A 26,983-nucleotide genomic window follows, 5' to 3' on the forward strand; every position below is an offset into this window, starting at 1 on the left:
CATTGTTGCATATTTCATTTTATGAAAGGGAATTTCCATATTCAATATTAGAATATGCTAAATCAAACACAAATGTGCAACTCAATCTGTGGTGCTCAAACATAATCAGCTCTGAATCTGCTAGTAAAGTCAAAGTTTGATATAAAACACTACTGTGAGAATGAAAAAGAGATATGTTCATGGACTAAACATTTTCATGGCGCTAACCTGGTGAGGTTTGATTGGAGGATCCACAGAGACCAGAGCAGAGGAGTCTTATCTGATTAGCTGACAGTGAATCAGGATTCATGGACCAAAGTCTGCTACCAAGGGAAGTCTAGGCTCCACGGCTGCAAGAAAAGGAAATACTCCATCGACCAAAGCCCAGGATTTAAGGGCAATAATAAAAATGTAATATCTCATTTCTTGGTTTGCCTTTTTCCTTCAGAGTCACAAAAAACACCCAACAAAAAGGGGTTAAAAATGCATCCCAGGAATACAAACCCACAGACACACACACACAAGACACAGCTTCATTTCCTCAGCCAAGCGACACCCAGCTGTAATTTAATCAGATGAGATATTGAAAAAAGAAATGGGATGAAAAACAAGCCAGCAGGCTACCAGTGAACCACAATCACTGTGATTAGGTCTCCTAGTGCAGTGATTGCATGTTTTTTGGGCGTTTTCTTTTTTCTCCACGTTGAAACATTCCAGTTACATCTGTATCTTTTGATTCTATACAATTTATCTTATGAAGCGTATTCATATTGACTTAGAGACGGAGTTACAACAGCTGCAGCAAAATGGGCACTTCAACATCCACGACATTAACAATCACCTCTCAGGCTGGAGCACAGGCTTGTGCCACTGTAGTCGCGAGATGATTGTGGATGGTCTGCACTTGGCAGATTCCAGGTATACCCCCGTTTTAAGAAGTCACAGTCACAAATCTATTAAAATGTACCGTTCCTGCTGTAGGAGCTGTTATCGTTGACTTATCAAATTAACAAATTCACGCTGCAGAGTAACACTCCTCCTCCTCCTCTGGTTGGTGTGAAGCACCAGACACATCTGAAGCCTCTAAACACTGAAAAAAACTAGAGCCGTTTTTGTAGTTGCAAATTTCATAATACATCATTCGTATAAAATGTGCACTATAAAAGCTCAAATTTGGAGAAAAGTACAGCATTCATGGATAATTTCCCATTTTAGGAAGCTGCTGTGATTGCTCATCACTTCACATTATAGCAGCTGGTTGCATACTGCATCATTTTAACACATTTTGGCAAAATCAGTATGTATCAGTGATATTTTTACGTATCACAAAAGAAAGTTTTAATCATATGAGATATTGTGAGGTCTGTTTTTGAAGAGAAGCTGCCAGAGGAGGCAATACTTAATATTATGTCTACAGATTTGAAGTAACACTGTCTCATAATAAACAAATGCAGTGAGCTATGATAGTTAACGTAGTTGGAACTGGTGAAATAAACCATCTGTAGCCTCGCTACCAAGGAAACAGGCTAATTAACTAGCCAACATAAGATATGCCGCAGACTCTCAGTAGTCCAGGTTGTGGAGATAATCCTACGTTTCAGCAGAGGAGAGGTGCAGAAACGATAGCAAAGCTGAGCCGTAAACCATTTTATGGGCTTGCAGCCTTGGTGGAGGATCATGAAGTACATTAACATATTATGTAGGACTATTAAACATCATGCAGAATATTATCTGCTATCTACCACAGGTGTACTAGAAGAGCTGGATCAACCACGGGTAACGTTACACATGGGTTTTCTGAGGTTTCACTGCAACCGTGTAACTGCTGCTGCACCAACATTCAGCCAAGACACTAATTGATAAGGTTGCAACATACTCAATACTAGATTGTATTGAAATGATTATGCGATACTAACTGACTCAAATATACAGGTCCAGCCTTTAGTAATCTATTACTTCAGCAGGATAATTACATTTCTCTGATATCACTTCTATATTTTCAAGATAAAAAAAGACAAAAAACATAAAAGCTCCTGGTATATCTGGTCTTCCAAAACTTGTATTTACTTAATTGATCCTGTACTGCATAAAATAACCCGTGGGCAGCCTGAGAACCGGGTATATAACAGTTTAGTTCCATTTTGAGTCAGGAAAAGTGTAATATGGGACTGTTTATTTATTTATTTTTTCATTAAAAGTCTGCAACAATGTTCAGGAAAAAGGAAAGTCTGCCACACCATTAGATGGTTGTGTTTAAAACACACACACACACACACACACACACACACACACACACACACACACACACACACACACACACACAACAAAGACCTGCAGCTCGTTGAAAAGGCTCAACTCTGTCAACCTACGCTTACTATGGAAGCATATGAGGGACTATATTCAAATTAAAATGCATTTGCGGAAATGCTTTTTCATTTTAAGAATGTGCCCGCATTATTTGAGTCAAAAATGAAATTGATAATATATAATCCGATTTGCATTTTAATTTTCGTATTCAACACTGCTTATTCTTGTACTTAATTCAAATTAAAAAGAAAAAGACGTTTGAGATTAAATTTTCAAATCATGCCTCAGCAAATAGTTCACAATATTCAATTTTAAATCTAAAATTTGAAAATTAAAATGCATTTGCAGAAACGCTTTTTCATTTTAAGAATGTAGCTGCATTATTTGAGTCAAAAATAAAATTGATAATATATAATCCGAATTGCATTTTAATTTTCGTATTCAACACTGCTCATTCTTGTACTTAATTCAAATTAAAAAGAAAAAGACGTTTGAGATTTAATTTTCAAATCATGCCTCAGCAAATAGTTCACAATATTCAATTTTAAATCTAAAATTTGAAAATTAAAATGCATTTGCAGAAATGCTTTTTCATTTTAAGAATGTAGCTGCATTATTTGAGTCAAAACTAAAATTGATAATATATCATCCGAATTGCATTTTAATTTTCGTATTCAACACTGCTCATTCTTGTACTTAATTCAAATTAAAAAGAAAAAGACGTTTGAGATTTAATTTTCAAATCATGCCTCAGCAAATAGTTCACAATATTCAATTTTAAATCTAAAATTTGAAAATTAAAATGCATTTGCAGAAATGCTTTTTCATTTTAAGAATGTAGCTGCATTATTTGAGTCAAAAATAAAATTGATAATATATAATCCGAATTGCATTTTAATTTTATTCTTTACGCTGCACATTTTATGTCATAATCAAAAAGAAAACAAAGAAGACATTGCTTTTTCTTTTTCATGCTCTGCCCGCAAAAAAGTGTACAATATTCAAAATGAATTCGCAATCCCAGCGGCGCAGGAGAGTGACGTCACGGCTTCTCCTGTTCTCCAGCTGCAGCCCAGAAACCCTGGAAAATGCTCACGTTTTTTAAGGTGACATCGTATTTTGCCGATTTCCCAAAGTCTGTTAGAAAAGGTCTGATTTCCTACAACTCTAACAGAGTTCTAGATGTCAACATGAGACACAGACAGCAGCGTTTCTCTACACGGAGCGCTGGTGCCGGGCTGACTCCTCCTATTCAGACACGTGTGTTTGTTTACAACCTATGGAGCACGAAATGCAAAGAGGAGCAACGTCGACCGACAAGGTACAGTAATATTACCGGATTTTGCCACAAAAATGACTTTACTAGCATTTTTGCTTGTTTTTAGCAAAATGTTTGCATGTTGAGCATGTTATTTATTTATTCCAGCTTTGTACATAGACGAGTTGCATCAAGTCCAGGCAAGGGACACGCAGAAATTCTACCCCTGTCGTTGTCCAGCGTGACAGTCTGACCGTCAACGGTATTTTTTCATACAGTAAAGTTGTCACTTCTCAAAAGTACACTTCATTGCATGGTCAGATGTGATTATTATTGTTTTCTGAATTTGGAGAGCAGAGTTTGGCATACAGGCATACCACTGACTGAGGAGCCAGAAAATGTTTTAGAGTCCAGGTACATTTTTATGGCTAAATATTTACTCTAATCTAAATTGTATGTTTTGGTCCTGGTTATAGCATGCATTTCCTGAAAATGACTGCTGAGGAGCAGCATGAGTCTCCAGATGAGGAGGAGATCAATTATTTGAGAAAAACAATGTAAGTGAATGTTTGTGAGTCTTTTTGTCTTGTTTTGTTTTACTCGTGTGTAATTGGCAAAGTATTCAAGGCACTTGCAATGTCAATGTCAATGTCAATGTCAATTTTATTTATAAAGCACATTTAAAAGTGCTGTACAAAGTGCTGTACAGCATACAAGAAAATAAAACAATACCAAAAGAAAAACACAGTACACAGTGTAGAAACAATAAAATCACTAGCATACTAAAATGATCAATAAAATAGTAATAAAAAACATAACAGTACACATACAGTGCACAATCACTTCACACAGATGTAGGGAACTAAGTTGTCACACACTAAAAGCCAAAGAAAATAAATACGTTTTCAAAGAAGACTTAAAAACCACTAGGGTCTGGGCAGATCTAACATTTAGTGGCAAACTATTCCACAGCTTAGGGCCGGCCACCGCAAAAGCTCGGTCACCTCTAGTTTTGAGCCTAGATTTCAGGTACGCTTCATTTTGTGGTTGATTCAAAATTAAATGTACCTGCGAATGCCTTGAATTGTTTGCCAGAAACACACTGAAGAAGGGGGATACGAAAACGTGTGACGATAAATATATATATATATATATATATATATATATATTTTTTTTTATTTTTTTTTATTGTATTTTTATATTTTCAGCCACAAAAAGAGGGGTATACCTTAAATACATAGAACACAAACCCCCACAACTCAATTTCCAAAAAAAAAAAGTCAAAGTCCATACATACCAAAACATATTTCATAGTGCTATAATCATGCCAAATATACTAACCAAAAATTCTACTCAATGCACTAATTGAGAATACCAGATAGTACTACCCTATCTGTTCTATCAATGACTCTGAAATAATAATTAAATAGTTAAATAATATTCCTACCTACTTCTTGATGAAGGGGACTTATAAAAAAAAAAAAAAAAAAAAGTAGGAAACACTTAATGTCATTACTTTCTTATCCTAAGTTGGGGCTGGTCCGTTAAAGAACCAAAATGATATCCAAATATATACCCTCAAAACACAACGAAAACAAAACCAAAAAAACCTAACAAAACAAAACAGACATAAACGGTGGGAAAACCCCACTTAAAACAAACACGACAACAAAACAATACAAACCATTACACTCAGGTCTTATCATTGTCACTATGCCTTACAATTACCTACGGATTTCTTAAAATCAAATTCTGTATGAGATTGCCATATTTTTAAAAAGTCTGAGGATTTGCCTTTACTCTTGTAGTAAATATCATCAAGTGTAAGGAGCTTGAGAGTTCGTTCCACCAATGGGCTAATACTGGGGGTTTAGATTCTTTCCAATTTAAGGTTATACATTTCCTGGCTGCCAACATAGCAAGATAAATATATTTTTACACTTGGAATTGCTGTTCCTTTTATCCTTTTGAGCTATACTTTATTAGGAATTCAGCACACAGTTGAGTGCATTGTCTCCTATTTATTTTACTGGTAATTCCATTCTTATGTGTTTATGTATGCTCATCGATGATCCTGGTCAGAGGTTCAGGAAAAGGAGACAGCTCTGATGAGGAATATATTCCTCACCTTTGTTTATGGTATGCTTTACTTATTGGTTGTATATCAAGTATTTAGAAAATGTATAAAAGTACATATGTATTATGATATATACATATCATATACATATACTGTAATATGTATAGTACAGATTTTATTTGAAATGATAAAATACTATTAACACTATATGATATAAAAGTGAGTAATGTGACAGTAACAGAGCTGTTGTTTTTTTCTCAACTAACAGGACAACTTCAGACTTCGAGAACTTCCAAAATCACATCCTGATGTTTGCAGGAAAGCATTTTGGCTTTAGCCCACCTGTATACACAGCTCAGACGTTGCTTGCAACACTTGGTTACAACCACCGCCTCCCTGCACAAAACCGTGATGGGACACAAGATGTAAGTTGTTGGGGTTTTTTATATCATAGTTGTCTGACACCCCAATAGATTCTTAGCACTGTTACCATATCTCGTTGTGAAATTGTTTTAAATTATGTTGTTGTTTTTTCCCAAGTTACCGATGGTTCTACAATAAAAACATGAAGAGCTGAAGTGTGTATACCGGTACCCTGAAAGAGAACAAGGACTATGGCTACTGTACATCCCTGAACTACAGAAGGCCACTCTTTCAAAGAGGCTTCAGAGTGGAAAGGGCCTTCCCAGGAGACAGTCTGAGGCCTGGAGATCCAAGGCCCCTGGGTCTGCTGCCACGTCACAACCACAACCACACATGGACTGGTAAAAACTAAGGTGTCACGTGGAGATGCAGGTCCTCGTGATGACAGCTAAAACTTTGATTGCCTGTTGTTATATCTGTCTCAATACTCGGGAGCAAAGCTCCAGGATTTCAGGACAGAGTAAAATAATTCACTGACATAATTTCTTGTTCATGTCTTGTCACAATCCCTAAATAAATGTAGCTGTAATTGCAAATGATCTGATTATCATAACCTATTTTCTCATAACTTCTCACTTGAATCAAAATCTTTGGGAGATTCTCTGCATTTGGTGTTTTTCACAATGAATATAATTCGGAATCGGAAAGATATATATATTTTTTATTCTGTAAACAAGGACAGAACTCAACATTTCTGACTTGTACGTAATAAAATGTATAAAAATAAAAACTATTTACATTGAAAGTGTAACCCAGCTAAAAACTGTTATTCACACCAGCCAGTGCAAAAGAAATCCGGTGTACTGGTTGTTTGGAAGATTACAGATAGGTTTCCTGACCCAAACTACACAGCTTGGGATGACAACCTGATTTCCTTCCGCATGCCGCAACTCTCAGCTCCACTCCAGGCTTCTGGTGGTCATCGTGGCGAAGATGTTGTTCCAGGCAGCCCGGGCCAGCCACAAAACCCCATCTTCTAATATAAAATACTGCATGTGTGCCATATGATTACTTATGCCGAGCTTCTCCAGGTCTGTGGGCATGTCCCTGCAGTTTGTGCAGCTGGGGTTCATCTGGACCACCTGGACTTGGATGCTCAGGTAACGCCATCACATCAAACACCAGGCCTGGCAGCCTGGTCACGACCTGCCCCAGAAAGGTTTTCATCTGTGGTGGAGTCAGGGCTGTGAGGTTATCCTACACATAAAGCATTTATTTGATATTTTATGTTATTGTACGAGATTGCATTACGAGATTTCCTGGATGACATGAGTTATCTAACCCAGCTAACAAATAAATAAATGTTACGCCAGAGATTTGCCTTTGTAATTGTCTTTCCACAGCCAAACCTTATTTTTTGACCCTTAGAAACACGTCTACCTGCAAGTAATAAATTACCCTCTCGATTGTAAATGCAGTGATGTAAGTTAGATGTGATCTGCACACATCAAGCCAACATTTCTTTATAAAATAACATGCTCAACATGCAAACATTATGCTAAAAACAAGCGAAAATGCTAGTAAAGTCATTTTTGTGGCAAAATCCGGTAATATTACTGTACCTTGTCGGTCGACGTTGCTCCTCTTTGCATTTCGTGCTCCATAGGTTGTAAACAAACACACGTGTCTGAATAGGAGGAGTCAGCCCGGCACCAGCGCTCCGTGTAGAGAAACGCTGCTGTCTGTGTCTCATGTTGACATCTAGAACTCTGTTAGAGTTGTAGGAAATCAGACCTTTTCTAACAGACTTTGGGAAATCGGCAAAATACGATGTCACCTTAAAAAACGTGAGCATTTTCCAGGGTTTCTGGGCTGCAGCTGGAGAACAGGAGAAGCCGTGACGTCACTCTCCTGCGCCGCTGGGATTGCGAATTCATTTTGAATATTGTACACTTTTTTGCGGGCAGAGCATGAAAAAGAAAAAGCAATGTCTTCTTTGTTTTCTTTTTGATTATGACATAAAATGTGCAGCGTAAAGAATAAAATTAAAATGCAATTCGGATTATATATTATCAATTTTATTTTTGACTCAAATAATGCAGCTACATTCTTAAAATGAAAAAGCATTTCTGCAAATGCATTTTAATTTTCAAATTTTAGATTTAAAATTGAATATTGTGAACTATTTGCTGAGGCATGATTTGAAAATTAAATCTCAAACGTCTTTTTCTTTTTAATTTGAATTAAGTACAAGAATGAGCAGTGTTGAATACGAAAATTAAAATGCAATTCGGATGATATATTATCAATTTTAGTTTTGACTCAAATAATGCAGCTACATTCTTAAAATGAAAAAGCATTTCTGCAAATGCATTTTAATTTTCAAATTTTAGATTTAAAATTGAATATTGTGAACTATTTGCTGAGGCATGATTTGAAAATTAAATCTCAAACGTCTTTTTCTTTTTAATTTGAATTAAGTACAAGAATGAGCAGTGTTGAATACGAAAATTAAAATGCAATTCGGATTATATATTATCAATTTTATTTTTGACTCAAATAATGCAGCTACATTCTTAAAATGAAAAAGCGTTTCTGCAAATGCATTTTAATTTTCAAATTTTAGATTTAAAATTGAATATTGTGAACTATTTGCTGAGGCATGATTTGAAAATTTAATCTCAAACGTCTTTTTCTTTTTAATTTGAATTAAGTACAAGAATAAGCAGTGTTGAATACGAAAATTAAAATGCAAATCGGATTATATATTATCAATTTCATTTTTGACTCAAATAATGCGGGCACATTCTTAAAATGAAAAAGCATTTCCGCAAATGCATTTTAATTTGAATATAGTCCCTCATATGCTTCCATACGCTTACAAGCTCTCCCAAAGATCTCTTTCATTTTTTCATCTAATCCACTTGGACTCCAGCAAACACTAACAGCCTTTCTCTAAACCGTGAGATTACAGGGAACCAGGGAAACCTGAGATGTATTTTTAACCAGAGCTTGGCTCGTGTGCCTCTCCTTCTTGTCGTCCTCTTTGATATTCAATGACAGAGTCTCCAATTATTTCCTCTCCTTGGCTATACCTGCTTCTAGAAAACACCTCAGTCTTTCCGTAAGTGACCCTCTACAGCCAATTAAGGTGTCCGTTTAGCTGTGCCGGTCCTGTCAAATGTTTCTTTTATTCATGGTCCTAACATGTGAATCACTAAACTTTGATCAAATGGAAAATGGGAGAAATTGGAGATGGAGAGGAACAAAAAGTCATACAGCAATTATTTATTTCTGGAACCCAGATGGTTTTGTAAATTCCTTGTAAGGAGTATTTCTACCTATGGCTGAACGTCTGGTCAGAAGTATCAAAGGCGTGTAAAATATGAACCGAACAATGTTTAATCAAGGTAACAAAGACACCCAGGAATAGCAGCTCCTGTCGGATCCAATCAGAGAGTCCTGGGGAAGAAAGTGGCTGGAATGGGGCTTAGCTTATGTAACAGAGCGGCTGCAATCAAGGAACAAGACCCGGCAATCTGCAGCCCTGCCGCCACAACCCTGCATGTCCCCATGTCCCTTCCAATTATTCCTTCATCATGCTTCCTGTCTTTTCTTTCTCACCTTCCCTGAACTCCCATCACACACACGACACCATGCACTCAGTCAGGATGCTCGGGTCAAGACTAATGGAGACAAACAAAACAAAAAACCTCCCCCGTGGTAGCTTTTATAAAGCATCGTACTGCTGTGAAACCTGTATTAGGTGTCTCACCTGGCAAATAAAATATTATTGTTATTTTTAACAATAAGCAACACTAAAACTGAATAAAAAATTCTACATTGTGGGACATGTATATGAGGAGGTAAATGCCATTGTTATCATGTCAAAGCTGCAGAGAAGAGATACTGGAAACAGCTGGCTTTTCCTGGTGCAAAAATCTGAATAATGACTAATGGGAGCAGAGACATTTTGGCATGTAAAGACCAACAAAATCAAAACCATGCATCATTTTTCACAAGTTTATCTCTTTTTTTGGTTTTTAACTGAGGGACAAAACTAGCTAGTTTCATTCCACGTCTTTGCGCAGAATGAATCCTCTGAATGCCGTCTGCAGCTTTTCACCTTGTTAAATATTCATTTCTTAATTCGTCGTCACCTGCAGAAGTTCTGTTCCAATTCTCAAGAAAGCATCTGACCAAGAACAGAACTACCCGGATCTGTTCTCGCGCCGCCCTTTCATCAAGGATGCACCCGGTGGAGACCTGAGCTCAGTGCAGGGCCCTCCCGGGGTTGGTAGAGGGGAGCAAGGCCCAGGACTGTCACTTAGGTAGAGTACTGGGTGATAAAAATGGGGGAAAAAAATCAGGGATAAAAAAAAAAAAAAAAAATGATGCATCCGGTGGAGACTTGAGACGGCAAAGTATCCCAGAATGCATTTCACACCAACGAGCGCAACAACTGCAATACGTGTCTTTCTAGCTCTCTGTTTTTATAACATGCACCATGTCCCCAGGTAGACCTGCCGGTTCAGGATGTGGCTTCACACCTCCTGATATGATGGTCCCCGAGTGGGGATTTATGATGATGATCAATGAGTAACAGGAACTTGGCACCAGCCTGTGATTGATTGGTATTCCTGCAGATACACATGTCCTAACGTCCAAATCTGAGTTTTACATGACATGAATCTGGAGTCGGTTATTAGTTTTTAGTAATTTATATGCAAATCTAGTCACACACTTCATTAATGAGGCACAATTTTATTAACTGGGACATATGAAAGAAAATGATTTTTCTGTGGTTGAGACCATTTGTTTGAGTTGTTTGAAGTTACCACCAACTCAAAAAGTTGACTATAGCACAACTCTGCCAGTGGCTTGTCATGGCCAAGTTCTGAAGTTTTTGACCCATTCAGATCTGCGGGGAACAGTGACATCACAGACTAGGATCAAAGTAGGACTATACAACATCCCCATCTTTACTACCATCCAACTTCTCGGCATGCTGCATTTCCTGTAACTTGGAAGTGGGACGCACAAAGCTTTTAGATCAATTTCAGAAGTGGTACTCCCCGTGGAGTAAAAGGTTTGAGTGAAGTCAAGCAGCTTACAAAAATTTGCAGCTCAGTAAAGACATGGTTGCATTCGTCAGTGGTATCTTGACCAAATCATGGCACAGACATCATGTGACAAAAGACGCTCAAACATTATATATAAAAGGCCCTGCAGATATCATGTACTTCAATTTCATTAGCAATATGTGTCTTCATCGTTGATCTGTACTGGAGTCAAATCTGCAGCATTTTTGAATTTCAACAACATGGATAGCTGAAACCAGTCACAAAACCTGAAGAAGTTTTAAACCTGTTGAGAGGAAATTAAAAAGAGGAAAACAGGCTACCTAATTCTCTTTAGAGGTAAACCAACATATTTTCCAGTAAGTTTCATTAAAACTGCTTTTAGAGCTCAGTGTGGCTGCATAACACAGGACAACCACTACCTTTTCACTTCATTCTTCTACCCATGTTTTACATGCATACAATGGTGCAAAGAACACGGGAAGTGGACAACGGACCAGTGGAAGATCCATCCTTCTTGATTTTCCTTGTGCAGGATTAGTTTATGCGAAAAAGACACCCAAAGAAGACGTCATCCAGTGGTGTACTCATCCCTGGAGATGTGGGCCCTTTAAGCAGCCCATACAGCAAAGGATGAACCCTTGTTTTAGAAACAGTGACATGTAAGACTACCCCATTTAGATTACCCCAGTAGTATGTGCAAATTATTCAGTTATCTGAATGTATTATTATTTTTAGGCCCTTAACAACTATTAACATACACCGTAGCATAGATTAATCCATGGCCATCTGCTTGGACGGGCGCTGGACTGATGTCAACACTGCTATTGATAAACAGCAACGGTGTAGCATCGCTAACATCAGCTGAGCTGCTGGTTGATGTAGACATTTTTATTCGAATAGCTCCATTCATCGAACCTGTTCATAATTTAAAGGAAACCTACAAAATTAACAATATGCGACATTTGTTTTTAACCAGACAATGACCCATCAGTCCTCATGCATCAACTTAACCAATCAATAATGGCAACAAGTACTAGCCAGTTAGAGGCAACTTAGGCTGGGTGATCCCTCATAACCTTGTGAAAGGAAATGTGGCGTGCAGATGCCACTGAATGATGCGCATCAAAGGGAACTGATCAGTGGTTATATCCAATGCTGACTGACAAATAAGTGGTAACTGTGTATATCGTGCACTACACCACTGCTTTGATCCCAACTACTTGACCCCAAGCTTAAAGCATGGGGGTGGCCTGCTGGTGGTTTGGGCATCTACGCTGTTTGACTTCTAAAGAGCTACTTCATACAGTTAGAAAAGTTTAAAAGTGTCGCACAGATGTAAGCAGCGAACGCTTGGATTGGTGACTGCAATAAAGAAATCTTATATTCATGAAACAAGTGTTTTGGAGCAGCAAGCCAGGAACTGCTTCACCTGCCGTCATCTGTGAAATAGTTAGAGCAGGTTCTCTTTAGGCAACAGAGAGTTGGAAATTACTGTTCAAAACTTTTAGACTCTATTCTTCGATGTATTGAGGCAGTTATTGCTGTCAAAGAGTACCAACTCAAATGTCAAATGTCTATTTTTGCTCCATTAGTTTGGCCAAAGATTTTTTGGCCGGTAGGCAATTGAAGGATTTCTGCAGTCCACCGCTAAAGAAAAGGCGGAAAAAAGTAGGAAAAGACATAAAAGGATATGAAAAGTTTAACAGCAGCCAGGCAGTGTAACTTTTCATTTCTGGTTTGGGGAAGAAAAAAAAGCAAAAAAAACATGTACTTATGTAAGCGAGAGTCAGCTAAGCCAAGTCTAGACAGGTGCAGAATATTCTTCTTTAAACTTCTCTAAATGAGACTCGAGGAGACCATTCTCGCTGCAGATACGCAGGTCGTCATTTCCAGAAAATGAACGAATAAAAAAATGGAAAAAAAAACAAAAGGAGAGAAGTAATTTCCTGCCCTGACATGACAAGCCAGCGAGTGATCCCTGGCCAACCAGCATGCTTGAGACGGCCAGTGTCATGCAAGAGTCAACTGTCTTTGCCAGATGATGCAACTGTCCCTGCATGTTTGACAGAAACATGGGAGTGATGCTGACCGCCGAAGGGGAACAGGGAGAAAGATACACACAAACAGAATTTCTCATTTTATATCTCATTATTCTGCAGTAGGTCCAAGTTTTCTGGACAGCATATTCTGTCTTCATATTCTTTTCCACTCAACCTGTCTCATTGTGTCATGCACGGATTTGCTTCTGTAATCGAAATTAAGTGTATTCGCTGTGGAGGAAATTCACCCTCACTTTGAAGGAATAGGTCTGTTGAATATCCCACTCCCCATGCAGAGGTTGTGACAGAAGCCGGGAGGAAGATCCTGACAGATCTGCCATCGCACAAGTCCCCTTCCTCAATTATTAATGGAGCTGCTGAAAAACCTACAGGGGAACAGAGCGCAGCGCTCACAGAAAGAAACTCTTTCGTCTGAAATTTGTCACTGGCCCATGAAGAGTTTGTTTGTTGACATTGTTTTCGAGCACATTAACAAAACAACAGCCTGGACCCAGGAAATGTGTATTTTGTCAATGATTCCAAACATTTTTTGTTGTCTGCAAAAAATATGTTTGTTTTTTTCTTTCCTCCAGTGACAATGTTTGCAGTGGAACTGGCTGCAGCCTGAGCCCGCAGCATGATTGGCTCGCCTCCATGCTTAACAGTTGGTCCTGCCGGGGTTGACTCATTTTGGACAAGAATGTTGCAGGACAATATTTATCCTACACATTAAGCAATTTACTCAATTTTGAAAGAAGATCTAAAATATTTTTTATCCATTTTAAACTTGAAACTAATCAAAAGTTTATTTTCAGTTAGTCCTGTACAGAAAGATATGATTGGAAAGAGTTAGGCTCTGCAAAGATGAGAATTTGAAAGATGATGGTTAATGGCAAACATGTCTCACAAGAGTGTTTTCTCTAATGCTCAATATGATTTTGATAATTTTCATGAAAGAACTCCACATTTATCCTCCTGTCGTAGCTCCAAATTTGAGATCCTGCAGTATCAGTGGTTTAGAGTAGCTGCGGCAGTTATCTCACAGAGTCAGAAATCCTGACTTATGGTCTCACATGAATAAACGGCATGAATTGCAAAGAATTTGGAGGCAAAATATCGCCTTGCTCACTTATTCACAACAAGAGCAGTGTAGATTTGTAAATGAAATATTACGGAAGAAAAAAGATGAGGTCCTTGTGCTGCTTTACCAACAAAAAAAAGTTGGTTGACCTAGAGGAAGACATGATCTGGACAAGATCATGTTCTTTAACAAAATCACTGTCACGGTTTGATACTTCCTGTTTTATTTTGAAGCCCATGTCTTTGTGTTTCAGTTCTGGTTCAGTTCTGCCCTGATTGTCTGCACCTGTGTCTCGTTAACCCGTGTGTATATCTAGTATTGGCTGTCCCTTGCTCCCTGCTGGTCCGTACTGTTTGTTCCTCCATGTTTTCTGCCCAGGTTTTTTGTAGTTCTTGATTCTTGTTGAAGCTCTGGTTTTTGTATCCTGCTTAGCAGCGTTTTGGTTTTGTTTTAGTTAAAAAAATCATCATTTTTGGAACTCCTGCCTCCTGCCTGTCAGGGTTTGACATTCCCCCCAGCTTTCAGTTTCTGTTTTGCCCCGCCTGTGTCCCATCTGCCCTGATTGTCTGCACCTGTATCTCGTCATGTCTCGTTATCCCCTGTGTATATCTGGTCTTGTCATTCCCTTGTTCCCTGTCGGTCCGTACTGTGATCCCTGTTTAGTTTCTTTTGATCCTGCCAAGCAGCGCTTTGTTTTTGGTTTTCTGGAATAAATCCTGGTTTTTGCAACTCCTGCCTCCTGCTCTCCTGCGTTTGGGTCCACACCATACACCAGACGTGACACTGCCTCTCTCCTGCATCTGGGTCGTACTCCAACCACACCGTAACAGAACGGACCAGCCACTATGGACCCAGCGGGAGAATATATTACTCTCTTTGAGTTCTTCCGCCGAGGCAGAGAGGCAGAGAAGAATATGCGCCATTTTGAGGAGGAGGAGTCCCACTTCTGGGGAACACGCCTGGCTTGAGGGGGCCCAGGTGGAAACGACGTCGGCGGCAACCCCGGCCTGTTCCGGTGGGGGGTCCTGGACCCATCGTTCGCTGTTCCCCAGGTGGTCCCAGATGCACCCCAGCCTTTTCCCCCCTTCTGGGGAACACACCTGGCTCGAGGCGGGCCCAGGGGTTTTCAGCCCCAGGGGAAACGACGGCGGCGCCAGCCCCAGCCTGTTCCGGTGGGGGTCCTGGATGCACCTCTTCCTGTTCCCCAGGTGGTCCCAGACGCACCCGTCCCTGTTCCATGGTGGTCCCGGACACACTTCAGCCGACACCCAGGCCCCTGCCGAGGACCCGGTGTCACCCTCAGCTGGCCCCTCGGACTCTGTCCGCCCCGAAGTCGGCCCCTCGGACTCTGCCTAGGACTCTGCTTGCGCCTCAGCCCAAGCCAAGGCCGTCTGCCCAGCCCAGAGAACGGCCCCCTGACTGTCTAGCCAGTCTGTCCCGCCTGGTGTCAGGGCTCCCTGAGCTCTGACTATGTGTTGCACCATATCCTGCTTAGCTTGGTTTTGTTTTAGTTGATAAATCTGCATCTGGGTCCTACTCCAACCACACTGTAACAAATCACTACTGGTTTAACACCGCAGGTTTCAATAGGAAGGAACGAATGCGAGGAGTCAAGGAAAAAAATCAAGCAAAAGAGAGATAAGGAGGGAAAAGACTGGAAAATGAAACAGAAGAAAAAGTGAATGGACAGGAAATTAAAGTCAATGAAAGAGTTGAAAGGTAAAAGTGAGAAAAGGGAAGGAAATGAGAACAAAGGGAAGGTAAAGGATTAGAAAAACATCAAGAAGAGGTGAAAGGAGTCAGGAGGTGGCCGAGTGTTACGACATCTTAATATCCTGTTTCACTTCATATAATTGAGATCGTGCCTTAAGAAGAGTATATTTCCCCACAACTGCAAAAGCAGCGTGTGATTGCAGAGCATTGCTGTGCAAGTTCAGGTAATATTTCTCTTGAAACGCCCCTCCTTATTTTGCAGCAAAAACAAATCAAGCCTTGACTTCTGTGACTCAGCTGGTATCAAAGACTGAGCAGCAGCTCATTTACGCTCCAAAAATATCAGGGCAGCGGGAGCAGAGTGTCAGGAGAACCGTCACGTTAGAGCTCGTCAGAAGCATTTAAAACCACCCAGCACACATCACTCCCGTCTGAGCAGCTCCACAATCAAGTGTTTGGGCTTTGATCTCATTGAATGACCGCACTCTTTAGCGGAGAGGCAGAGGTTCAGCTCACCTTGTTAAAACAAAGGTTTTAACAGATTTAGTTAAATGAATGCTTCATTGATCGCTTCAAGTACATAAGCATGTGTTTCTAAAGATCAACAAATATCCAACAAATTTGTTCTACAGGAGCAGAAGCAAAGTTGAGATGCCAAAAGTAAACAGCGTTGCTGTGCAACACACCTATTACCCCTCTACACTTCTCAACACCAGCTACAAGTGAACCATGAAATTGATATCAAAGTACTGATGCTTGAAGGGGAACAGACCAAAATACCAGAAATGAGTAACTGTGAGATCCTAGATTTCTGGAAACATACCCATCATGACAGGTAGGTGCTACGTGGACGGACGGTCAGGACACAGCACATAAAGTGCAGACAATATTTCATTTTGTTACTAAATTGCACTACAGTTATATCAATTATTCTCATGCACCTCCATCAATCAATCCAAACAGCAACATTCAGGTTTTATGGGTAGAAATCAACACGAAACCAAGTAAAATCTGTGATTCATCAACTGGCCAGGAGGGGCTGGCGCCGACAGAGAGTCAACTTCCATGTTAAATTATTGCAATATCCAATTTTGCACCAGAGATAAACATATTTACAGCCTGGTAAAAAAAACAAAACAATTTCTGTTCTCTGGAGTTTCTGTGCAAAAACTGTGTGAAAGTGAATTTTTATGCATCACAGTAGGCATAAATATATAAATAGTGCCGAGCACTCGTTGACTCCTGGATATAGTACCTGAGCTGTAAGGAAATACCTAATGGAGCACAATCAATCATACTTCAAAGAGGATGAGTTTTCAAACAGGCTGCTGTGACTGGCTGCGGGTTGGGAGGTCCCAGGACAAAGTTTGGCTAAGACGTGGCAGCCTGGGCTAACTGTGACTGGGCTAAATGTCATTTTTTACATCTCCACCAAAAATACATTTGAAGACGGAGGTAGAAGCCTCAAAAGTGGTTGAGGCAGAAAATAGATATTTATATATAGTCATAGTAGTGAGAATATTTTGGCAGCGTTGGGACTTTCCAACCCTTTTGTAGATGGCTTTAGGGTGGCCAGAGTAAGTATTTAGGTAAAGTCAAGGTTAGGCAATGAAGAGGATCCGTTAAGAAATATTGTTTCAGTGAATGTCCTCACACAACCATGGTAAACTCAGGCCCCGTTTACACGTACAGTAAAGTAGCAAAAACTGTGGTGTTTTCATGCGTTTTGGCCATTAATTTACACAAAAACGAAGCTCAAAATCACCAAAAAACGATCATTTCCAAAGTGGAGATTTGCAAAAACTCTGTCTTCACGCTTGCTTGTAAACAGAGGGAAACGGACATTTAGGCTTCAGAACGTCACATTATACGTCAGAAACGTCACCAGTGTCATGTGTGCGACCTGTGTTTACAATTTGTTTGGCCACTGTAGTTACTCGTGTCATTTGTTGATATTTTTTTCCAGGATTCTGATTGGCTAGCATGACTTTATGCTTCTCGTTACACTGCCGCCTGTAGGTTTGGCTGCTCATAGCACCTTAACAGTGTATTTATGCGGGTTCGTGTAAATGAAGATATTTTGAAAACGATCTGATGTAAATTATATTTATCAAAACATAGATGGGGGAATATCCGTTTTTGTAAATACTATGTATAAACGTAAAATAAAATACTATGTGTAAACGTGGCCTGAATTGATTGACAGCCCACATACTCTTCACATTTATACCAAATCTGGGCTATTTAGGCCAATTGTGGCTCACTGGTAGGAGTCATGTGGTCCAGATTTCTCTCCTTAACTGGACTACACTTGGAGTTTGGCATGTGTTGTATGAGCCAGCTGTTGCCCAAATTTTAATGATAGTTTTCACATAGGATATTGTAAGTTTAGTGCGGGCCAGAGAAAGAAAGGAACCAGGCCACGTCTTGAGTGGAGGGTGTTAGTCAAAGCCAACCTTGGGACAAAGAAAAACTGAACATATGAGCCGAGTTGGGCCCAAACATTGTTTGCTGAGACTCTGTTAGGAGCCTTGCCTCTGTTAGATGGTTTACCAAAACCTTTACCCAAATTTTCTGTATTTTCCACACTATAAGGCGCACCGCATTATAAGGCGCACTAAATATATGGTAAAATACCGTACTATAGTGGCTGGGGTTGAGTTACGTATCTACCTGATGGAGCTGCACTACAGTAAATGCTACAAAATCCTACAGCAAATGCAAAAAAAAAAAAGAAAAAGAAAAGTACCGTATGTCAAACTTTATTAACAAAATAAAAACCAGCTTTGCTCCGTCTCGTCAAAGTCGCCATTATGCGAGTCGGCATCGCTGCTGTTGTCTTGAACGTCTGTGACGGTTCCTGACGGTTTTAGCGCCGTTACTTCGGCGACACCAACTACATTACCCACAATTCCCCCTGACTACAGAAACAGAAATTACTGTAATGATCATATATAAGGCGCACTGCATTATAAGGCGCACTGCTGGTTTTTGAGAAAATTAAAGGCTTTTAGGTGCGCCTTATAGTGCGGAAAATACGGTACCTGAAACTAAAGCATTTAAAAAATATACAACTTGATGGAAACAAAGCAGAGTGTTGGTGTGCATTAGTTGGGCTTCAAAATATCTTTTACTAACATGTCTGATTCCTTCATCAAATCAGTTGTTTTCTTTCCTGTCACAGGTGGATTTTAGGACCCAAGTAGAGTGCAATGTCAGGTAGAGTTAAAAGAAGTTTTTATTGAATGAATTCCCAACAGGACGGTATTTCAGCAGGAAGCAGGTAAAGAAGTGCACGCTGCAAAGACAACGTGGCACTGAGCGAGGCCTCAGTGCAGCTTAAATGCTGGCTGATGAGCAGTGAGGAGCTGCAGCTGGGAGCAAACAGGTGTGGGACATGAAGCTGGTGAGGTGGTGTGGCAGGGAGGGGAGGGAACTCACTCATCACCACAGGGCAGAGTGTGACATCTCCATGTTTCTTTCAGCTTTTCTGTTTCTCCAGCCGGCAGCAGTGCTGCATTTGTTACACTGCCGTGCTCACTTACGACACTACGAAAATGAAACGACGCATGGGGTTTCATTTGCTTGAAACTTGGTGTTAAAAAATCTTTCTGACGCGCACATTATGTTTAGTTAATTTTATATAATTTCAAATCACCTACTGTTAAGCTCAGACTTTGCGCGCAGTTCTGCAATATTTATGCCACAACCTGCACAGTGGAGGTTGAAGAGGTCGCTAAATACAGAAAAGAAGCAGGTGTTTTGTCCTCTGAAAAATTTCCTGAGCCCTTCTGAATTCTGTTGGCAATAAATCTGTAAATCTTACAAGCTGTTGACACAACGAGAGGTCTGAGGTCTTGGGATAAAACAGGAATTATACATCATCCTGAATTTTCATTTCTCCCGTACGCATTTAACCTGGTTCGGATAAAGATTTTGTCAGAGATAATTTACAAACCTAATAAACCCTCATCTATACTGAGGGGCCATTTGAGTCATAACGGTTCCTACGCTGGTTAATTTCACTGATAGCTCGCTCTGTACTCCGAGTCCCTGCACCCAAAACTAATCCAACCAGCACAATAACTGAACGTGGCATCTCTGAGTGAGTCACAGCTTCAGCAGAGCAATGTTGCCACATGAAGAAGTAGCTTCAATTTGCAACAAACAATGATTCAAATGCGTAATAAAGCTCCAATCCAGGCTTTAAAACCATCTTTTTACTGCATTTTCTATTTTTCAAGTTGTAAGACTGTAGGATGGAGCAGATATTTGGATTTTCAATCCTTTTTTTTTCTTTTGTCTTCTCTAATCCCACGAGCAGCGGGCGGAGTGATGGAGGCTCCCAGAGGAGCTCTGCTCGTCCTCGCTTCATCTCTGTCAGCACTCGTTTCAAATGTTGCCATGGTACTGAAACTGGAAACAAGGATAATCAGGCAGATTTGATCAGACTGAATGTAAAGCAGTATTGATTAGTATTGATTTGCATCAAATGTGGTTACAGAGGTGGGCCCGGGTCCGGAGGACCCATGTTAAAGTCTGAATTGCAACCGAAGTGAACCACTTTGGGGCTGAGCAAGGCCCTTAACCCCGGCTGCAGGAAAAATGACAGCCCAATGCTCCTACCGTAAAACTTCAAATAATGGCCGAGTCCCAATTTGCCGCTGGTTCCAATTATCTGCCGGGCGTAGCAAAATATTTCTTATATTAAACACTCTACCCAAATAAAGGACGGGTCAAACATCGTTTTTCTGCTGGCCAAAAAAATGTTCTACCTTATGCAAATATAGCCTACCTACAGTAAACACAAACAAATAACTTTGAACGAATTGAAAAGTGTGTGACTATTTATTTAATTTTGGAGGGACCTCACTGATGACGTGTTATGAAGCTGAGAGACTTGTGTAGCAAAGAGAAAGGCATTTCAGCACCATGGACAGCAACACGGCTTCTCTCAAGAAACATGATGTTCAATTTAAGTTAAATGTAGTTCCATACGCAGAGCAAAATAGCGGAGGAGCAGCGGTCAAAGAATTCAGCGTCGACAGCAGAGAGTGGAGAGAGTAGAGAAAAAAACTATACCAAACTCCAAGAGTTAGCTACGGAAAACAGAAAGCGCTGAGGTTGCATGGTGTGGAGGGAGAAAAAAGCCAGAGGGTAAAGTCGTAGCTTTGATACTTCACAAGCGTGCCAGACACCAGCGATACGAGTAATCAGACCTCCAGGAATGACCGCCGTGGTCACATTGTAGCCCCGTTTAAGCTTGGCCTTGGTTGCGGTGCTGATGTGGCACCTGTACGCATCTCACACGAGGAGTTGGTGCCCAAAGGTGGTGCTCAATTTTTTCCACCACTCGTTGAAGCCAGTCTAAAGTCAACGCATCGTTCATCCACCCGTTTTTGGATGACGCGACATACAATTAATAAAGGCCGGTCCCAAATAAATGCCCGTTGATTTCAGCAATTTAAGCAAATACAGGGACTTTATTTGGTATTTTACGGTAGTCTAACTAGTGATGGGTTAAAAGCAGACGACTTGCGGGATGAATAAAGCCCACTAACTTGTGGTGACTGATATAAAGTGGTTGTTTCCAGGTCTGGTCGTTCCACCCATTTGCAATATGACGCAAGGAAGAAATAAATAAAATAGAAGACCTGTGGGTCAGATGTCATGTGGGTTTTGTCCAGTTCTTCTCTCACGGTCTAGATCTGAGTCTGATGTCACAACACCTGGGAACAAACTCACTGAATGATGTCTTCAGGTGCAGGTGGCCTCAATGTGACATGTTTGTTGACTTGGTGGGCCAAACTTTCCCTTTTGAACCAGGAGGTTTTAGTTTGATCGTGAAAATGGTTTAATTCTGTCAATTTTAAACTTTTTAGGAGTACTTTTGTTCATCAACATTGAACTTGAAACCACGGTTTGGGCTATTTTTTAAGGTTCAGGCACTAAAAACACACCGTTAGGATTAGGTAAATACATATTACAGGAGGTCCAGGATGTGACATCAGAATAAGTATTTCACACACTTTAGTAAGTGGAAGAGAAACTCTTATTTTAGGCAGCTATTTGAGCTTTTTATTTTTATCCTTTTGAGTTTTTCTGCTTTTTTAAAATTCTTATACAGAAATACACCTAAACTTTAGAAATGAGACTTTTGTTTGTTGCTACCATCACATATATACCTATTATCTGCAAATATACAATTACCAAACACATGTAATATCTCATCAACCTGCCTCTAGATCTTTAAGCTGCTTAGCAGTTCCTTGATTCTGCACTCAACACTTTGACTGTCTTCCTTCTGTTAAAATAAAAAAATAGAAATAAGTTAAGCCAACACACCTCAGAGGGTATTAAGTGGATAGATTTTTCTGCAAAAAGTTATGACCACTACGACTACCTGCCACCCTGAAGATCAATGAAATTGTGCAGCCGAACGGTCCGATCATGATTTAACAGGAATAAACCAGTGGACAGTATAAATGCAGAGTTCACTGCATCCACGCTCGTTCTGGGCCTGCGAGAAAAGAGAAGCAGTCGGTGGAAAGCAATTACTGAAGCGTACAGAAAGATAATTCCCTAATCTCCCCTCCCCGCTTTCATCTGGGAGCGGCTCGCCTTGCTTTGCATCCTCCACTAATGGAGCCTCCATAATAAATTCCCAATTGGGACTTTGGTTTCATTTCCCTGCATTTCACCCCGGTAACCCGGACATAAGCTCATTACTGTTCAAGCTGGTGGTAACATGGGCAAAAAAAATGTGTCGCTCTCGTATAAAAATAAGTGTTCGCATTACCCCTATCGACATATTTGTCAAGAGTGAACAGCAGGAAGTGGATCTACTGAAAGTGTATTAGCAGGGAAAACAAAGCCCCAGGCATGTTTAGATTCAATAAAGTAATAATTAGAGAGTAGAGCAGCGAACCCAGATGACACCAATGAGCGAGGAACCTTGGATCCAACCTGACGCTTTAAAACGAGCTGAACTGATCAAATACCGTCTCCTCCGTAGATCATTACACATTAACACTACACTAATGGGTCATCACTAAAATAAGATGTTTCTCCTTCTCCAGACAGTTTTTCCCAGGTGTGAAAATATTAGTCTCATCATAGTTTCCTGGTGGATTTGAACCGACGCAGAGCAGCAGTGAAGTTTGATAAAATGCTCAAACATCCTGAATTATTGATGATTCGATGGAAATATGAATACGGTAATGAAGACCTCCCTCGGGCATTTATCAGGTGTGTGTTTGTGCTGAGTTTTTATTTATAAGCAGCAGTAATGCTGATGTAAAATTAATTATTTAGAAACATGCAGCAGGAACATAACCGCAGCACTTTTACCGATGGCTATATTCCCATATTCAATTACCTGGAGATAGTTGCTTAGAAAAAACAGATCCAGCTGTCTGTAAGGTTGAAGAAGGGATTGCTTTTGACCACAAACAAACAACAAAAACAAGTCATTACTTTCAAACTGACATGAGGAAATGAAAACAATAGAGGCTCCATTTAACACAATTTCAATTAGACACACCTCCACCGACTAAGTGATGTTGTCCACTTTAATGGTTTATAAATGAAGCTCTTACACTCTATACCCATTCACCTTAATTAATCTCATCAATTTAAATGAATATCAACCTGGTTAGTTCATTTCATAAGCTTATTATCATCATCCTTATTTACTCCAGGTAATATTGCAATATTGCAATAATAATAAAAGGTCGTTGCACAGGGTGAAGAAAATAAATGAATTAGGAAATAATTTGGAGACAAAAATATCAATATGCTGTTGTATCACATTAAGTACATTAAAAAAAAAAAAAGAAAATCGTACTCCTTGTTAACAGCATTCAACACTTGGTACCTCAGGTCTCAATCATATTCCCTTTTAATACATCTTGGAAACAAAAGCAACATTCTTAATAAGAAATTCAAGCAACTGCAGCAGGATGAAAAACACACTTGATCTTTGTGGATGTAAGCTACCTGGAGGATACAACTCTACAAGGAAATGCTGGCCCGCTATGACGTCACAGAGAGCTGATGCTAGAAGAAAACCTCTAGAAGGGAGAATTCTCACCTCCTGTAACTAATGGCCCTTTTGCACTAGTATCACCTCAGCTCGGTTCTACCCATTTTTCCCTTTTGCACTAGGGCTGAGATGGGTAGAGCCGCTCCAAGCCGATACTTTTTTCTGTAACCATTCTGGCGAGGTTCTATCCTTTTTTTTTTTTTAATAACACTTGCAGACATAACAATGATAAAAAAAACTTCACATTCTGCAAATTCACGTTGAATTATCAGGGACTATTTCCGACGTCATCACCCTCCGCGCCACTGATTGGTCGGGGGGCGGGGCCGTCAAACGTTTGAATCAGGAAGCGGGAATCAGCGCGAGAGCGACCCGCGGCTCGCGGCGATTTTATTATACAGCACAAACGTCTGTTTGGTGATCCAACTCTGAGGTGCAGATGTTCATAAACCTGGTGGCTGTCGAGAAAATTAAAAAAGGGATGTAGACGGGCTGTTTTACTCTCAGCCGCTCCCGGCTCCAGCTGATTTCTGATCAGCGCCGACACAAACAAAGGTGCTGCGCAATCGAGTACGTCACAGCAGCTTCACCCCAACCCGCCCCACTTCTCCCCTGGCTGTGGAAAAACACACGGACCGAGCCGAGCCGAGCCGAGCCGGGCTGAGGCGAGACTAATGGCAAGGTGCCATAAGTATCTGGTGCACAGAAATACTGCAGCGCTGACTAACTCTGTTAACTGAGCCTCTAACTTTTTATGACAATTACACTATTGACAAATTAGAAAAAAAGAAAAGCAAAATACAACCATTGGCAACCTGAATGTAGCTGTTTGTGTGACGAGTACAAGCCAGTAAGGACTCGCTGACTAAAAGGGCCTTCAGTGACATAACCAGTAGAAGAGCAAAACAAACTTAATGTCTTAAAAGGTACGAAAAAATGAAGATTGTTTTCTTGGACTCTGTGGTGGTGAGGCCTGATGCCGTCCTCAGACCTCGGCGTCAACACACACGTCTGAGTCTACTCACGCTACGAATTGCTACGAACAAGGTTTCCAAAGAAATCAGCGTTCATCATTTACGATATGAAGTTTCTCATGAAAGATGACAACATAATGGCAAACAGAATTGGCCTAAACTGTTGCCACAATACTTCTCCTACATCATAATTGGTGTCCAAACACTTTCATTTTCCACTTTACTCTCACTCTGTGCCTGACCTCTCCTCTCGTCTCTTTCTGGTGGCCGTGTGTGTGTGAGCTTGTAGTTTGATTTGGTTTCAAACATCTTTGGGATTTTCTTCTTCTCTTTTCTTTCGGTGCATTGTCAGGTAAGTGTACTTTGTAGTCGTTGTGGTCTAGTTGGTGTCTTGTTGGAGGATGGCGTCCTCTGCAACGCCACCTCCGTTTATTTCACATGGAGTCAGGATAGTCCCGCCAGACTCTGGCGTTTCCATGGAGGGTCTTCTTTTGGCTGTAGGTTAACAGGTAGGACATGATAACATTTATTTTGCTTCGCGGATAAACAGGGCCGTTTGTGAGGGAGGAACTTCACGTTCATGAATTAGTGGGACGTGGCATGTTTATTGATGGTGTGTTTGTGCAGGTGTCACCGCTGTCAGTCCCTTTGACGCAGATAACCGTATCCGTTTATTTCTAATGAACAGCTTGAGAAAGAACTCAGCAGATTCGGGAAGTTTGCCAGCAAGTTTCAGACTGTTTGGGGTGTAAGGATCCTTAACTTAAGCATATCCTGTCTTTAAGGCGGCAGGTGTTCATGTTCCTGGAGTCGCCGGCGCAGACTTTAGAGGTATCGTTCAGGGTGAAGCATGGGGAAGCCTCCTACAGTACTTCACATTCCACTGCTGCTTTGAAAGCTGCCGTTTGTGATTTGGAGAGATCTATTACATCTATTGAAGAGGGGTTGCTGAGGTGCCTGGTAGCTGGTCGACTGTTACGAGAGAAGAAGTCTGTTCTGGGCTCTTTTCTACATGAACGTGTGAAGGGGGCGCTGGTCAGATCCTGTTTCCTCCGACTTAAACACATGGATGCTCCGACTTTTTTCTTTTTCAACCTTGAAAAGTCTGTTGCTGAGAAGAAACTGATGTCTTGTTTGAAGTTACCTGGGGGACGTCTGACCACTGATCAGACTGAGATCCTGGACTATGCAGTGGAGTTCTACTCTGCCCTCTTTGGGAAACAGCCTTGTTCCGTGGAGAGCGGGACGGATCTCCTGAAGGGTCTTCCTCAGCGAGGCGAGGCGGAGAGGGCTGCTCTAAATGGTGATCTGACTTTGGAGGAGTTGACTTTGGCTGTCAATCAGATGGCTCTTGGACGAGTGCCGGGGATTGATGGTCTTTCCTCAGATTTTTGTAAGCACTTTTGGTGCATTATTGGGTCAGATCTTCATGAGGTTCTGCTGGATGGATATAGTACGGGATCTCTTCCCATTTCCTGCCAACGGGCAGTTTTAACTTTACTGCCAAAAAAGGGGTACCTGGTCTTGCTTAAGAACTGGAAACCAGTGGCCTCACTTTGCACGGACTACAAGATTCTTTCGAGGCCCTCTCAAACAGACTTAAGATCCATCTGGATAATATTGTGCATCGGGATCAGACTTATTGTGTGCCTGAAAGAACAATTATGGACAATATTTTTCTCATGCGGGATGTGTTTGATTTGTGTAAAGTTTATGATTTGAATTGTGGCATTTTGTCTCTAGATCAGGAGAAAGCTTTTGATAGAGTGGATCATTCGTATTTATTTTCTACACTCGGGGCCTTTGGTATTGGGAACGTATGTTTGTCTTGGTTAAAGTTATTGTAAAATGGTGCTGAATGTTTAGTGAGAATGAGGGCGGGGCTGAGTTGGCCTATCTCTGTGCAGCGGGGGATCAGGCAGGGATACCTCGTTCTTTTGTCGTGTCTGCCTATGCTGATGATGTAAACATTTTTATTTCATCTCGGTCTTTGAGTGCTTTGTCTCTTTATGAAACTGCTTCTTCTGCACGGGTGAACTGGGATAAGAGTGAGGCTCTATTGAT

The 26,983-nt window shown here is 40.6% G+C and overlaps 1 protein-coding gene and 1 long non-coding RNA gene across 2 annotated transcripts in view; one reads left to right on the forward strand and one right to left on the reverse strand.

Annotated features, from left to right (window-relative positions):
* LOC133423829 (proton myo-inositol cotransporter) overlaps window positions 1-26,983 on the reverse strand; it is a 139,018-nt gene that overhangs the window by 59,999 nt on the left and 52,036 nt on the right. The window lies entirely within an intron of this gene.
* LOC133424300 (uncharacterized) lies at window positions 3,120-6,015 on the forward strand. Its single transcript, XR_009770860.1, has 5 exons — window positions 3,120-3,607; window positions 3,713-3,806; window positions 4,021-4,101; window positions 5,627-5,683; window positions 5,890-6,015. It is a non-coding gene; the product is annotated as an uncharacterized LOC133424300 (long non-coding RNA).

Source organism: Cololabis saira, chromosome 23 (genome assembly GCF_033807715.1).
Source record: "Cololabis saira isolate AMF1-May2022 chromosome 23, fColSai1.1, whole genome shotgun sequence".
NCBI lineage: Eukaryota > Metazoa > Chordata > Actinopteri > Beloniformes > Belonidae > Cololabis > Cololabis saira.